This window comes from Carlito syrichta, unplaced genomic scaffold, assembly GCF_000164805.1.
Source record: "Carlito syrichta isolate Samal-C Ts95f unplaced genomic scaffold, Tarsius_syrichta-2.0.1 Scaffold303565, whole genome shotgun sequence".
In the NCBI taxonomy this organism is placed as follows: domain Eukaryota; kingdom Metazoa; phylum Chordata; class Mammalia; order Primates; family Tarsiidae; genus Carlito; species Carlito syrichta.
Window position 1 is genome coordinate 121,339 of NW_007247661.1, and position 15,905 is coordinate 137,243.

The 15,905-nt window shown below is 40.8% G+C and overlaps 1 protein-coding gene across 3 annotated transcripts in view; it reads left to right on the top strand.

Moving 5' to 3' along the window:
• TSC22D1 (TSC22 domain family member 1) overlaps window positions 1–15,905 on the top strand; it is a 140,719-nt gene that overhangs the window by 121,332 nt on the left and 3,482 nt on the right. The window contains exon 1 of one of the 3 annotated variants that reach the window (XM_021712655.1): window positions 15,707–15,882. The exons of the other annotated variants lie outside the window; for them this stretch is intronic. The gene's annotated coding sequence lies outside the window, so the exon portion shown is untranslated. Of the gene's footprint in view, window positions 1–15,706; window positions 15,883–15,905 lie in introns of those variants that run through there. 3 annotated transcript variants of the gene reach the window in all.

The following is a 15,905-nucleotide window of genomic DNA, read 5'->3' on the forward strand; positions in this document are numbered from 1 at the left end:
TCCCCCCAGTCAAACCACCTTCACGATCTTGGTCTCCTCATCCAGCAGAGACTTCTCTGCCAGGCAAGGTTTTTGCAAGATGGCTCGAGCCTAGCCACCCTGTGTAGTGTCCCCTAGACCCACAGAAACCTCAGGTGTCTTTGCCTTGCCAGACTGGCTGCCGCCATGGCTCTGCTCCTCCATCCCTTTCCCCTGTGCGTTTCTGAGGTGACCTCACCCACTCCCACAAGCTTCGCTGCCACCTGTCAACTTCCCAGGATCGTCTTATGCCCGCCTGGTCGCTCCTGAGTTCCCAAACGGTATTTCCCACTGCCTGGTGTGTTCTGTCAATACCATTTTCTAGAACCAGGTCCTCTCCCTGGCTGCCACATTACCCTGGCTAATGGCATCACCTTTCGCCCATCACATGTTCCAGAAACGTAGCTGGGAGTCATCCTGCCTCTCTGCCTCCCTCAAGCCGGTCTGGCCGTTGCTGGATCCTAATATCTTTTGAATCATCCCCCTTTCTCTCTGATTCGCTGCTCCCGCCTTGATTTTGGCTCTCATTGTTTCCTTCCTTTGACCTCGTGTTGTGTCACCTGTGGTCTTGTGCACTGTGGTCGAGCCACCTTCCCGATTGCATCACTTGCTTGCTTAACACTCCTGTGTGCGGATGCCACTGCCCTTGGACTGAAGTCCACTCTCCATCACGTGGTGGGGGAGGCCCTGGCCTTTCTCAACCCTTTTCCCTTCGACTGCTTCTCTTTCCACCTCCCACCACTAACCCCAGCGTCCTCCTCCCTAGCTGCACTCCACCTCTGAGAAGTGTTCAAACTCAGCATGCTCCCACATGACCCAGGCTTCTGCCTGGCTCTTTGTTTTTCAAGGAGTATTCATTCTCATTTCTTTGAACCTTACGGTCCAACCGGACAACTCCTGTGTGCTTTCCAACGCTCAGGGGATTGTCTCCTGTTCTTGGAAACACCCCTGGGTTTCTTTCTGTTAACCATCATTTTTTTATATATATCCAAATTATGCCAAATATCACATTTTTCTCCCCCTACCCCTGGCAACTGTCCCACGTCACTGAAAGCAGGACTGTCTTATTCATCTTGATAATTTCAGTGCCAGGCCTAAAGTTCCTGGCCTTTCACGGTTGCTTGTTGTTAAATAAAAGTGAATCAACAAAGAAGGAAGGCCTGAAGAGCTAAGGTATGGCAAGTTGTAAAGTTCTAGTTTATACTCTTCCAGCTAAGATGAATCACGACAACTATTTCTTCCTCTGTAGGTGGAGCAGGTTTAAATGCTCAGAAGTGATTTGAATGACCATTGTACATTTATATTCCCACTTACCCGGCCCCTCTCAGTCCTTTATGATCTTCACTATATTGTCTTCTTGCCCTTACTTAGTTGTGAATAGAAGAAAATGTAGCAATGTCAGAATCACATTAAGATGAGGGTGTGTGAGGCCAGACTTGGTGGCTCAGCCTGTAATCCCAGCACTTTGGGAGGCCGAGGTGAGTGGATTGCCTGAGCCCGTGGGTTTGAGACCCGCCTGGGCCACTTGGCGAGACCCCATCTCTACAATAAATCAAAATGAGCTGGGCGGGGTGGTGCGCGTCTGTAGTTCCAGCTACTTGGAAGGATGAGGCGGAAGGATTGCTGGAGCCCAGCAGGTCGAGGCTGTGGTGGCCAGGAATGGCCACTGCACTCCAGTCTGGGCGACAGAGTGAGACTCCAACTCAAAAAAAAAAAAAAAAGATGAGGGTGTGGAAGGAGACCCAAGGTGATGACTGAATAACAGTGAAGATCCTGGGGAATGTTAGGGCCCACAGAGCTTCTAAACATGATTTTCTGCTCAAGCCATGCTCTCTTGTTTTGGCCACGAGCGTTGGGGACACAGCATGCCTTCTTTCTTTACAGATAAGCTTGTTCTCTCTGGTTCACTTGGACTTCCTCCTACCCTTTTTCTTTTTTTTTTTATTTTTTTGAGTTGGAGTCTCATTCAGTCGCCCAGACTGGAGCGCAGTGGCCGCTTCCAGCCACCGCAGCCTCGACCTGCTGGGCTCTGGCGATCCTTCCTCCTTAGCCTTCCAAGTAGCTGGAATAACAGGCACGTGCTACCACGCCCGGCTAATTTTTGACTTATTGTAGAGATGAGGTCTCGCTGCCCAGGCGGGTCTCGAACCCGCGGGCTTGGGCAATCCACTCACCTCAGCCTCCCAAAGACGCGGGATTACGGGTTGAGCCACCGAGCCCGGCCCTCCTACCCTTTTTCTTATAGCTCTTGAGGACTCTGCAAGGAATGTCCAAGGCTTATGAAAGCACAGTCGGAATATCCTTCTTAGGCACATGCACTGAGTGGTATGTCTGTCAGCAGTCATGTCTGTGTCTGCAGTGAGCCTCCCTCACCGTCAGGACCGTCTCCCAGTGCCTGAAGAGCACCTTCTCCCACTGTAGGACGCGCTGGCACTGAGACTGGGCTGCATGCCCCGTCAGCCTGTCCAGTGTCATCATAGGAAGCTGTGGAGGGCCCGCTGTCACCCGGAGCTCACTGTCTCTGCTCTAGCCTAGGCCCTGAAACCTGCAGCCAGGCTGCCCGACTCACATGAAACATGCGTCTCTGGTTCCATCTCCACTCAGTCTCCCTGCTGATTTCTCTACCTGTAAAATGGGCCGCTTTTCATGATTGCTGTGGCTCCATTGAGAGTAGGAGGGATTCCACTTTATAGTCTCTTTACTCTTCCAGCATCAGTATTCTTTGGGGGCTGTGGGGGGGGGGGGCGGTGTATGTGTGTATAGGTACATACACTGAGCTGGAGTCCCTGGTCCATATTTCTATAGCATGCTGTATTGAATCGGGAATCGGTTCTGTGCACCGTCCAACAATTAATTAGGTAAATCCTAGACAAAATACCTAATGTCTTTGAGCCTCCATTTTTAAACCGACAGAATAAGGAATTTTGCTCTAAAATTCCGAACAGATCAGAGAGTTAAACCCCTAGGACCCATCTAAGTCACAGAGCTGGTGTCTAGAGAAGCCATAATGCACAAATGTGTTCCCTGATCAAGGCAGAGGTATTTATTATGAACGCTCACTGGGTCCCCAGCACTCAGAGCCAACTTTTTCAATATGTCAGTGCTTACCTACGCCTGTGCTACATCAGACATTCTGTAGCTGTGTAATGTCCTTGAATTTATCTTCACCTTTGTAAATAAAACTGTTCAATTGAGCTAACAATTTGATGGTTTTAGGGTCACCAAGAGACCAACTCTGATGGTCCTACGTGGTTCTGTCTAGTTCCTACCGGCTCTTCTTTCAGAACTGCCTATCATTGTTGTTCTCTTCTAGAATTTCACATGAAAAATTAGCTCAAAGTAACTAGTTATTTTTAAAAAGCAAAAGAAGAGCTCAAAGCATCTATTTTTCAAAGCTGTGCAAAAGTAAAAGAGAAATAGCCTTTATTTTTCACTTCATGAGGTTCTCGAAATAGAAGATCATAATCAGGACAACTTTTCGCTTCTTCAGATGTTCTATATAGAATATCATTTGGCTTCTAAATCTGTGATTCCTTTTTTGTCTGTGGCTCCAGATTTTCATAATCTACCACTATTAAGCAGAAGTGGTAATTTATGAAGAATTTGGCTTTGGAAAGCTTATTATTTTCATGAAGATAAAAAGCAAAATAAGAATGTTAACCATTTGGATCCCATTGCTTCTGGCACTGAGGAGAGTTGAGCCCCTCTCTCAAAGTCTTAAAGTCTCCCCTACCAGCTTTAAGGAAAAAAGACAGTGAGTCTTCTCAGCATTGTGGAGATTCGTTTGAAATTAGTAGCTGTGTTAAATAAGGCGAAGAAACCGGCATGTGCAGACAGCTATGGGAAAGCTAGAAATTGTTTCTAGACTTGTGAGAACAATATAAAAGCAATTATACATGTTTAGAAAGAGAAAAGTGGTCGGGCTGGGTGGCTCAGCCTGTAATCCCGTGCTTTGGGAGGCCGAGGTGAGTGGATTGCCTGAGCCCGCGGGTTCGAGACCCACCTGGGCAACTTGGCGAGACCTCATCTGTACAATAAATCAAAAAATTAGCCGGGCATGGTCGCATGTGCCTGTAGTTCCAGCTGCTTGGAAGGCTGAGATGGAAGGATCGCCGGAGCCCAGCAGGTTGAGGCTGCGGTGGCCAGGAGCAGCCACTGCACTCCATTCTGGGTGACAGAGTGAGACTCCAACCCAAAAAAAAAAAAAAAAGTACAGAAAATTATATTTATGGAGGGCCTTATGTAATATATACATGTGTATGTAAATAAATGATTATATTTAAATTTATTAGCATTTTGTTATGATTTTAAAATTTTTCCCACTTAAAGGATATATTTAATTTTTACAAGTCTTTTAGCACTGATACAGGATTTAGGGAACCAATATCATCAATATATCTGGGTTAGTTCTTTTTCAGGTTAATCATCAACAAACTCAATAGTTTTAAGAACAAAGTAAAATTTATAGTTAAAAATTCAAGCCCAGTAATACATTTTGTGTGATTAAAGAACAATTAATTAGTTATGAAACAAGCATTTTTAGGTCTTTTCAATGAACATATTCAAGTCCTTAAAAAATATATATTTTGTTGTTGTTGTTATTTTTTTGAGTCAGTCTCACTCTGTTGCCCAGGCTGGAGTGCAGTAGCCTGCTCACGACCACCACAGCCTCGACCTGCTGGGCTCAGGAGATGCTTCTGCCTCAGCCTTCCAAGTAGCTGGAACTACAGGCACGCACCATCATGCCTGCTTAGTTTTTTAATTTATTGTAGAGATGAGGTCTTTCCAAATTGCCCAGGCTGGTTTTGAACCCCCGGACTCAGGCAAGCCTCTCGCCTCTGCCTCCCAAAGTGCTGAGATTACAAGTTTTGAGCCACTGTGCCCAGCTGGGGTTATATCTTTTATAATAGTTTTTTCTTCTTTACTTTTACTTAAAAATGTTTTTAATAAAAATAATACATGTACAAGTTTCTAAAGTAGCCAAATTCATAGAAATGAGAAATTAGAAGGGTGGTTACTAGGGCCTGGGAGAAGGGGAAATAGGGCATTGTTTAATGGATAACTTAAGATTTGCAAGATGAAAAAGTTATTGGAGATAGATCTGTTTTACAACAATGTAAATATGCTTAGCACTATTGAACTGTACACTTAAAAATGATTGAATTTTATGACAATAAAAATGATACATGTAAATATAAGGGTCAGTTAGAATTAAGAAAAAATATTAGCAATTTCTGTTTTTTCATTCCTCCAAGTCTGCTACCTAGAGGCAGTCATCTTTTTTTTTAAGATGTAATTTACATAAAATAAAGTTTCTCTTTTTAGTATATAGTTCTACACATTTTGAAGAACACAGTGTTCCTACTGAGTATTATTTCATTGTCGAGATGTACCATGATTTGTTTATCCTTTCTCCGGTTGAGTGACCTTTGGGTTGGTTCCAGTTTTGTATAATTAAAAGCAAAGTCACTCTAAACACCCACGTACAGATTTTTGTGATAATATGTTTTCATTTCTCTTGGGTAAATAACTTGAGTTGGGATTATTGGGTTTTATGGAAGGTGTGTGTGTCTAGCTTTATGAGCAAGTGCAAAACCGTTTTGCACAGTGGTTGGGCCATTTTGCATTTCTGCCGTCAGTCTGTGTGTTCCAGTTGCTCTGTCTTCTTTTCAATACTTTGTATTTTCAGGTTTACTTTGTGAAAAATTTTATTTTAGGTATTCTCGTAGGTGTGTTGTAGTATCTCATTATGGTTTTAGTTTGCATTTCTATAACAACTAGTGGTGTTTTGCATTTTTCATTTGCTTATTTACCATCTATACATCTTCAATAAAGTCTGTCTACATCTTTTGCCTGTTTCTTTTATGAGGTTGTTTGTTATCTTGCTGTTGAGTTTTGAGTTATGTTTTCTGGATATATGTCCTTTATTAGATACAGGACTTGCAGTATTTAATTCTGGTCTATAGTTAGTTTTTTCATTCTTGTAACATTGTCTTTCAAGAAACAGAAGTTTTTCATTTTGGTAATATTCAGTTTATCAATTTTTTTTCACGGATTGTGCTTTTTGGTGTCCTAAGAATTGTCTTTCTATATCCAAAGTTCAAAAGGTTTTTCTTACGTTTTCTTACAGAAGTTTTATAGTTTGCGATTTTACATTTAGATCTATGATCCTTTTTAATTTAATATATGGTGTAAGGAATAGATCAAGTTGTATTTTTTAAATTGTTATGATGTTTTACAGTTATTTCAGCATCGTTTGTTGAAACTACCTTTTTTTGTTGAAAATTAAGCCGGGTTCGGTGGCTCAGCCTGTAATCCCGCGCCTTTGGGAGGCTGAGGTGAGTGGGTTGCCTGAGCCCGCGGGTTCGAGACCGGCCTGGGCAGCGAGACCTCATCTCTACAATAAATCAAAAAAAAAAAAAAAATTAGCTGGGCGTGGTAGCGCGCGCCTGTAGTTCCAGCTCCTTGGAAAGCTGAGGCGGAAGGATCGCCGGAGCCCAGCAGGTCGAGACTCTGACTCAAAAAAAAAAAAAAAGAAAAGAAAATTAATGTGCCATGTTTATGTGTGTGGATCGATTTCTGATTTCCTTTGTTCCATTACTCTATATGTCTGTCCTTTCACCAGTACCACACTAGCCTGATGCAGGTAGCTTTATAGAAAATCTTAAGATTAGGGAGTGGGTGTCCAGCTTTGTTCTCTTTCAAAAATTGTATAGGTTGGTTGTTTCTGTGTCTTTATATATATATTTTAGAATCACTTTGTAATTTTCCACCAAAAAAATCTTGCTGGAATTTTGATTGGGATTACACTGAATCTATGTAATAATTGGGGAGCGTGGAATTGACAGTTTAACAATATAGGTTTTGTTTTGTTTTTTTGAGTTGGAGTCTCACTCTGTCGCCCAGACTGGAGTGCAGTGGCCGCTCCCGGCCACCGCAGCCTCGACCTGCTGGGCCCCAGTGATCCTTCCGCCTCAACCTTCCGAGTAGCCGGAATTACAGGCATGTGCCCCCACACCCGGCTGATTTTTTGATTTATTGTAGAGATGAGGTCTCGCTGCCCAGGCGGGTCTCGAACCCGCGGGCTCAGGCAATCCACTCACCTCAGCCTCCCAAAGGCGCGGGGATTACAGGCTGAGCCACAGAGCCCGGCTGTAAGTAAAACTTTTAAAATTTCGTTAAATTTTAAAAAAATTTTGCTTATATTTAGAAGGATACAATTGCAGGTTCCTTACATACATTTATACGCAGTGATAAAGTCTGGGCTATTAATGTACTCATCATCTTAATAGGGAACATTGTGCCTAGTAGGTATAAATTTTCACTTTTTAATTGTTCATTGCTAATATATAGAAATATAACTGATTTTTGTACATTGTACTATATCTTGTGATTTGAGAAACCTGTTTCTTGTTAGTTCTAGTAGTTTATTTGTAGACTTTTGGGGATTTTTTTACATAGACAATTCTGTTATCTTTGAATAGAAATTGTTTTTTTCTTTTTAATCTGGATGCCTTTTACTTCTTTTTTTCTTGCCTTTTTGGCTGACTGTTACCATCAGTGTGATGCTCAATAGAAATGCTGAGAGTGGACATTCTTGCCTTGTTTCCAATCTCAGTGGGAAAGCATTCATTCTTTTACCATTAAGTCTGCTGAGTGTTCTTTGTGGATGTCCTTTTTCAGGTTGAGGATGTAGCCTTCAGTTCCTGTTATGCCAAAAGATTTGATCATAGAATGGATGGTGAATTTTGTCAAATGCTTTTTCTGCATATAATGAGATGATCGCATAATTTTTCTAACTTGGTCTGTTGACAGGGTGAGTTATGTAGATTGATTTTTGAATGTTTAACTTGCATTCCCAGGATAATGCCACTGGACCATAATGTATTGTCCTTTTTATATATGGTTGGATTTGATTTGCTTACATTTTGTTAAATTTTTGCATCTATGTTCATCAGAGCTTTTGGTCTATAGCTTTTCTTTTTCTTTTTCTTTTCTATAATGTCTTTATCTGGTTTAGTATTATGGAAATGCTGGCCTCTTAGAATGAGTTTTGAAGTACCTTTTCCTCTTCAGTTTTTTGGAAGAGTTTGTGTAGAACTGGTATTATTTTTTCTTTAAATGTTTAGTTCAGTCCATCAATAAAACCATCTGGACCTGAGATTTTCTTTCTAGAAAGATTTAAAGCTATAAATTCAATTTTGTAAATAGATATAGGGCTTTTCACGTGATCTGTTTCTTCTCATGTGAGCTTTGGTAGTCTGTGGCTTTATAAGAATTTGTCCATTTCATTTAAATTCTTCAATTTATTTAAGATAAATTTTGAAATCCATGTTTTTATTCATTTAGTTCAAAACTCTTCCTGATATTCCTTTCTGTTACTTCTTTGGTCCATGGGTTATTTAGTATTTTGAGATTTTTCAGATAATCATATGTCATTCATTTCTAATTTAATTCCATTATGGTCAAAGACTTTTACACTTTGTATGATTTGAATACTTTTAAACTTATTGAGACATGTTTTATGACTCAGAATATGATCTATCTTTGTCAAAGTTCTATGTGAGCTTGAAAAGAATGTGTGTATTCTGCTATTGTTGGATGAAATGTTCTACAAAAATCAGTTAGGTCAAGTGGTTGACAGTGTTATTCAAGTATTCTGTATCCTTTACTTTTCTGTTTATTTGTTCATTGAGTTATTGAGAGAGGGTTGATGAAATCTTCAACAATAGTTGTAGATTTTTCTGTGTTTTCTTGCAGTGCTATCGATTTTTGCTTCATGTGCTTTGAAGCACTATTATTAGTACATAAATGTTTCAGATTTTATGATCTCTTGGTGAATTGACCCTTTATCATTATGACATGATCTTTATTCCTGGTAATATTTTTTGTTCTGCAGTCTGCTTCAAGCTTTATTTTGACTATTGTTAACATGACATATCTTTTCTTATACTCTTATTGCACCTCTTTATGCCCTCATATTTAGAGCATTTTTCTTATAGGTAGCATATAGCTGTGTTTTGCTTTTTCATCCAATCCGGCAATCTCTGCCTTTTATTTGAGGTACTTAATTGATGCCACTTATAGTGATTATTGATATACTAGTTGACATCTACTATCTTGCTATTTGGTTTTTATTCTACTCTTTATCCCCCTTTCCTCTTATCCTACCTTGTTTTAGATTGTACATTTTCTTATGATTCCATTTTGTCTTCCTATTCTAGCTTTAGAGTTTATATATCCAGCTTTAACTTATCATAGTTTTACTCAGCAGTATGCTTTGCTTCTCCTCTTATGATCTTTTGTTTATACACTTTACATCTACATACTGTAGTCTACTTCAAACATTATTATTTTTGCTTTAAATAGTCAATTATTATTGTTTTTTTAAGATTGGAAGATCAAGCTATATTGCCCAGGCTGGCCTTGAACTCCTAGGGCTCATATGATCCTCCCACCTCAGCCTTCCAAGTAGCTGGGACTACAGGCACACACCACCATACCTTGGCAATAGTCAATTATTTTTTAAAGGCCATTTAAATAGCAAAAGGCGGAAAGTTTAATATTTACCCATGCTATCATTTCTGGTGCTCTTCATTCTTCTGTGTAGTTCCAGCTTTTTCTTTTGGTATCATTTTTCTTCTGTCTGAAGGACTTACAGTGCTGAATCCCTCCAGCTTTTTAATGTCTGAAAACATCTTAGTTTCACCTTAAATTTTTGAAAGATGTTTTTACTGGGCATTGAATTGTAGCTTGACAGTTTTTTTTTTCTTTTTCCTTTCAGTTAAAGATGCTGCTGCAATGTTTTCAATCAGAAGTCAGCTATTGTTCTTATCTTTGTTGCTCTGTAGACAACCAGTCCTTTTTTCTGGCTGCTTCTAGGATTGTATTGCAGCTTTTAAGCAATTTGATTATGATATGCCTTGTAGATTTCTTCACACTTCTCTTGCTTGGAATTTGTTTAGCTTTTTGAATCTGTGGATTAAAATTTAGGGAAAATAGCCATCTTTGGGGGGGGTCTCCACTACAGATATATTTGGTTGCTTGGAATTGTCCCACAACTCAATGATGCTTTGTTCTATTTATGATTTTTCCCCCTTTTTCATTTTTTTTCTGTGTGTTTTATTGTGGATAGTTTCTATTGCTGATATTTCACAAATACTTCTTTTCCCTTGTCTTACCTGCTGTTAATCCCATCTAGTGCATTTTTCTTCTCAAACATTGTAATGTTCATCTTGATAAATTTTAATTTAGATTTTCTTTTTACTTTTCATGTGTCTTTTTTGAGGGGAATTTAGGAGTATTGGAGAAAGTGTATTTTCTTTCTTTTTTTTTTTCTTTCTATTACTGTTGTGGTACCTGCCACCATTTTTATGTTTCCTTAACGTGTTGATGTTTTCCTGTACCTTTTTATTTGAGTCAGGGTCTCACTCTGTGGCCCAGGCCGGGGCGCAGTGGCTGATTACAAGGATCATGACTCAACAGCAACCTGTACCTCCTGGGCTCAGGTGATCCTTTCACCTGAGTCTCTCGAGTGGCTGGGACCGCAGGTGTGCACCACTATGCCCAACTGACATTTTGATTTATATTTTTGTTGAAACAAGGTTTCACTCTGTTGCCCAGGCTGATTGCGAACTCATGAGTTCAAGCAATCCACCTGCCTTGGCCTCCCAAAGTGCTGGGGTGACATGCATCAGCCACCATGTCTAGCCTCCTCTATCTTCTCGAACATATAAAATGTAGTTTTATAATAACCATTCAGATGTTCTTGTCTACACATTCTATCATCTTTGTCATATCTGGGTCATTTTGATTGATTTTTTTTTTCTCTTCTCATGAGTCATATTTCCCTGGTTTTCTGTGTGCCTGGTACTTTTTATTTGTTGCCAGACATTGTGAATTATTGGATGCTAGAGACTTTATTAAATATGCTTGAGCTTTGTTTGGGGACAAAATTAAGTTACTTGAAAACAGTTTGACCTTTCAAGGCTTTTTTAAAAACGGCTTTATGTAGGATCAAAGCACTCTTCAGCATAAGACTTAATTTTCCCCCACTATTGAGGCAATCTCCTTTGGAGGATCCAGTGTTCCGTGTTTGCATGGTTTTTTTCACTTAGTCTGGTTGGTGGTGACACCAACAACTGCCTGCCCCGTGTAATTCCCGAAGGTTGTTCTGCCTCCTGCTTTTGAGTGGTTCCCTCTCCAGCCCAGACTAGTTTCCTTGCATGCATGTATGCTAAGTGTTCAGCTGAAGCCTGGGAGCCCGAGGAGATGCTGCACATCCCTCTCTGTGTGCCTCTCTTTTACAAAAAAAAAAAAAAATTAAGTAAAAGCAATACATGTACATACCTAAAGATAAAATAGAGTGAACAGAAAAAAATGAGCACTTCCCTCTTCCCTTTTTCATTCACCTTGGTTGCACCTCAGAGGCAGCCACTTTTGATTTCGTTATTTTTTTTCATACTTACCTCTACGTTCCTACGTAATATATTTATACTATGTTATTTCTGGCTTTTTCAATTCTAGAGATTACATAATGAAGCTGTAGTGGATTGGGATTTAGCACTTTTAAGCATTTCTTCCATACAGTTGTTCTTCCTGTCACCTTCTCAATAAAGTTAAATCAGTACAAAATGCCAAATAGTATGGTCGTATACTTTTCATCTGCGAGCATTCCATGTTTTCTTCTTGCTCTGTTTTCTGTTGTCTTGATGCACCTGGTTCCATCAGGTCAGCCGTGTCCCTACAGCAGCTCCCCTGGCCCGGCAGGTGCTTGGAGGTGTTGGGTCCCTGGTGCGTTTTCAGCAGGGGTGCTCTCTCCTGGAGTTCTTGCCGCCTCCGCCACTGCAGACCAGATAGACTAGCTGCAGCCTTGGCCTGCCTGGCAGCTGCCACCCCAACATTTCCTTCACAGCCAGCCTGTCAGTCCTCTTCTTTCCCGCCAGTGGCTCAGTCCCTGGTTCCTATTTTGCATGTCTTCCTTCTTCTTGATTTGCACCTCCATTGTGGGGTCTCAAATATCTAAAAATGGTTCATTCTGCCTTTACACTCAAATGATGATTTGGCCAAGAGTTCTAGACAGAAGCGCTTTCTTGTCTCAGAGTTTTAGCAGCGTTTCCTCCATCGTTTTCTGGCCGCCAGCAAAGCCATTCGGAGAGTGGCCTTGGTGTTTGTCGTGTGTTCTTTCCATTTGGGAGCTTCTAAGATTTCCTATCTATCCCTAGTGACCGGCAGCTTCGTGGCGATGTGCTTTGGTGTAGGGTTTTCCCGTGTGTCCTGGTGAGCATTCGCTCATCTCATTTAATCTGGAGGTTTTTGCCCTCCTGTTTGGGGAAAATTCTTAACTTCTTTAATAATTCCCTTCCTTCTGTTCTCTGAGTCATCCTATTTTGATGAGCTTGGTAGAATTCATCCTATTGTAATGTTGGACCTGTGAGATCCATCCTGTTAAATCTCTCTTATCTCACCACTCCATCTCTTTGTTGTAAGCTCTTGGGAAAATTTTCTCAACCAACCTTTCTGTGGAAATAAAGGTGATTTAAAATATGGTTGAATTTAACAACTTTTGATTTCTTTGATATTGCTTCTTGTTTTGACCATGTGTGGGACCCAACACTGAAACATTTTTTGTTTATCTGCAATTTAAATTTAACCGGGAGTCTCGTAGTTTTGTTTGCTCCGCCTGGTAAACCTACTCCCAGTGCTTGTGATAGGAGATTAGAAAAATGGCGGTGACCTTAGACAGCAGTGATTTGGTCAGGCACAGGGTAATGTGCCTCACCTGTACCCAGCAGTCTTTCTAGATTTGCAAGGAGTTTGAACATGGGGAGGAATTCTGTTTGAGTGCTGGATCGCCAGCTGTACCCATGTTGGCCAAGTCGGATGGAGTTTGGAAGAAAAACACATGTCGTGGAATCAGAAATGCACCGGCCCAGCCCCATCCTCTTCTTCTATCCTGGTACGCTGGCTGCCAGCCTGCAGAAGTGGCTGAACTGGAATCCATGTGAAAAACTCTGCAGACAGCAACAGAAAACCCCAATCTCAGTTGTCCAGGCCGTCTCCCTCCTGTGTATGCGTCCCCACGGGAGGGAGACTTCCTGATATTTGCTCGGTTGTCTGAAGCCGACTTGCATGGTCCCTGCTTTCCGAGATCCTGCTAATGTTGGTAAGCCCTGAGTAGGCAGCAGACGTGTGGACAGTCTGTCTTGCAAATAGAAGAACCTTTACGTGTAATTCCAGCCACTTGTGCTTTGGATATTTCTGATCCAGGCGTTTTCTTCCGTGGGGCTTTCCTCCATTTCGCTGGCCTTCTTTTTCAAATTGTCCTTTCAGCTTTAGACCAAAATTCAGTTTTAAAGGAATCCATCGCATTTATGTGAAACTGTGAAAAAACTGGATTTCTAATCACTTTTTTAGATGCATGATATCCTTTGGCCCAACACATTCTCCAGAAGTGTGTACACACACACACACACACACACACACACACACACACTCAAGATGTGTAAATATGTTTCTTGCAATTTTATTTTAAACATTGAAGAATTAGAGATAACTATAATGCCCTTCAACAGGGAAATGGATTAAAGCTTCTATTGCTTTATACAATGGATGATCAGTTGAAATAAAAGCATAGCCAACTTGTATCTTTCTGCTTATGTTAAAGAACAGTATGAATAAATAACATTGCTAGTTCAGTACTTTTTTAAAACTTCAGTTGGGAATTTAAAATTCTTTTTCTGTATGACCTTGGAGTTTTGGGTTTTTTTAAAGCTTTTTGTTGTTGTTGCTTTAAATGGTGGTTTCTTTAATACTTTAATACTTTTTTTCCTGTGAAACTGGCATTCATTTAATAGACTTTATCACAAAGACAGCTCTAGTCATAACTTTAACTTTCAAAACACAGAAGCTATCATGTAGGAAATAATCTGTTTAGCATTTATGGGATATAAAGACCACATTTCTGCTTCCCAAATTATTATGATTTTTAAGCTTCTACTTACTCTGTTAACTTTTATTGAAAATGAGTACATTTTTCCAAAAAATTGTATATGCATATATGTAACGTTTATAAATTATAAATGTACTAACAGATATTTGTTATTCAGAAGCAAAACCTTAAAATGTGGAGACTAATATGTGTCTTTCAATTAAAAGGCGTCTCATTTATTTATAGTTAAGTCACAGTTTGTTTGTTTATTTGTTTGTTTTTTTGAGTTGGAGTCTCACTCTGTTGCCTAGACTGGAGTGCAGTGGCCGCTCCTGGCTACCACAGCCTTGACTTGCTGGGCTCCGGCCATCCTTCCGCCTCTGCCTTCCAAGTAGCTGGAACTACAGGCGCGCGCTACCACGCCCGGCTAATTTTTGATTTATTGTAGAGATGAGGTCTCGCCAAGTTGCCCAGGCGGGTCTTGAACCCGTGGGCTCAGGCAATCCACTCACCTCGGCCTCCCAAAGTGCTGGGATTACAGGCTGAGCCACCGAGCCCGGCACAGTTTGGTTTTTAACCCAAAGTGAATTATCCTCTATATCATCCACCACACTTACCAGATTTGGTCCCTAATCACTTTGGACAGTTTTTAAAATCAAATCCCCCCCACTAGCATTGGGTCAACTTAAAAGACTGTCTAAAAGGCTCTGATGGTAATTTTAGGAGAGGACGCCGCTTGAGAGAGATTGCTTATTTGGAAGAAAAGACTGTGTATCTGTGTGTTTGTACATGTATGTGTGTGCATAACATATAGATACATATATTCTCTGTTCAAATTCTATGTTGGAATTATTTGTGATGGCACAATTTGTGGATCTGAGAAGTCTCTTCAAGGTAGACTTTTTGTTTTTATAGTATCACGCCATTAGAGGGCAGTATTGTAGAAGTTAAATTTTCTTTCTCGAATGTAATGAATCGCAAGCTGTTTATGCTGTATAATAATCAAGCAAACTTCAGGCCTTAGATTTGTAGTATACTAAACTGTAACCTTAATTGATTTCCCCCCCCGCAAATATTTTAAATTAATATGGGAAATTCTGTAAGGGATGAAACTATTTTACACGCAGCTGTCTTGGAGAAGAGAATTATTTGGTCCACGTGGCCTTAAGGGTGAACTGGAGGTGAGCTTGCAGCATGCATGGGCTGCTTAACTGTTTTTAACCACCTTATTTTTACTGATTCTGGACACTGTGAACGAGTAGAGACTCATTTCAGGAGTCATGTGCTTTGAATACATACTTGACAGTGTTTCAGTCCCTCTGATGTAAGAACAGGATTAGGCCTTAGAGGAATTGCCACTTAACTTCCAAAAACGTGCCTTAAGGACTTACTGAAAATAGATCTATGTGGGATTCAACCTGTTGACTGACTTTTCTAGCTATAAATGGAAGAAGGCATGTTTAATTACTGGTGGGAAGATACTGCTAGGGAGGTGCGATTTTAAGGTTTATGGCTCTAGGGACATTTGGGAGAAAAGACACTTGGATTTCACCCGGTGGAGTCATTTTTGGACTCAATTTTTATATGCCTAGTAAAGAATGTAATGCTTTTCGTTCCGCAAGAAATTGAAAAATTCATGGAAAGGGAGTCTCTCTCAAAAAGCAAATGTGACTTTTCCCTCTAAAATTAAAAAAGTATTATTGCAGGACGGCTATTATCCCTAAAGATGAAACCGCCTGTAAAACCCTCCCATTGCCGCTGCCTGCAAGAACGAGATAATTGAAATTGAGACACTCGAGCCCTCGCAAGGCTCCCAGCGGGGGGACTGGGCATGCCCAGTAGCTCAGACGGTTCTGGTTGCAAAGAGGAAGCTTTCGCCGTTGGGCGGCCGCGGGACTGGCAGCTCCGGGGGCCGGGGTCTGACTCCCTGGAACGTAAGCGCGTGCGGGGCCCGGGT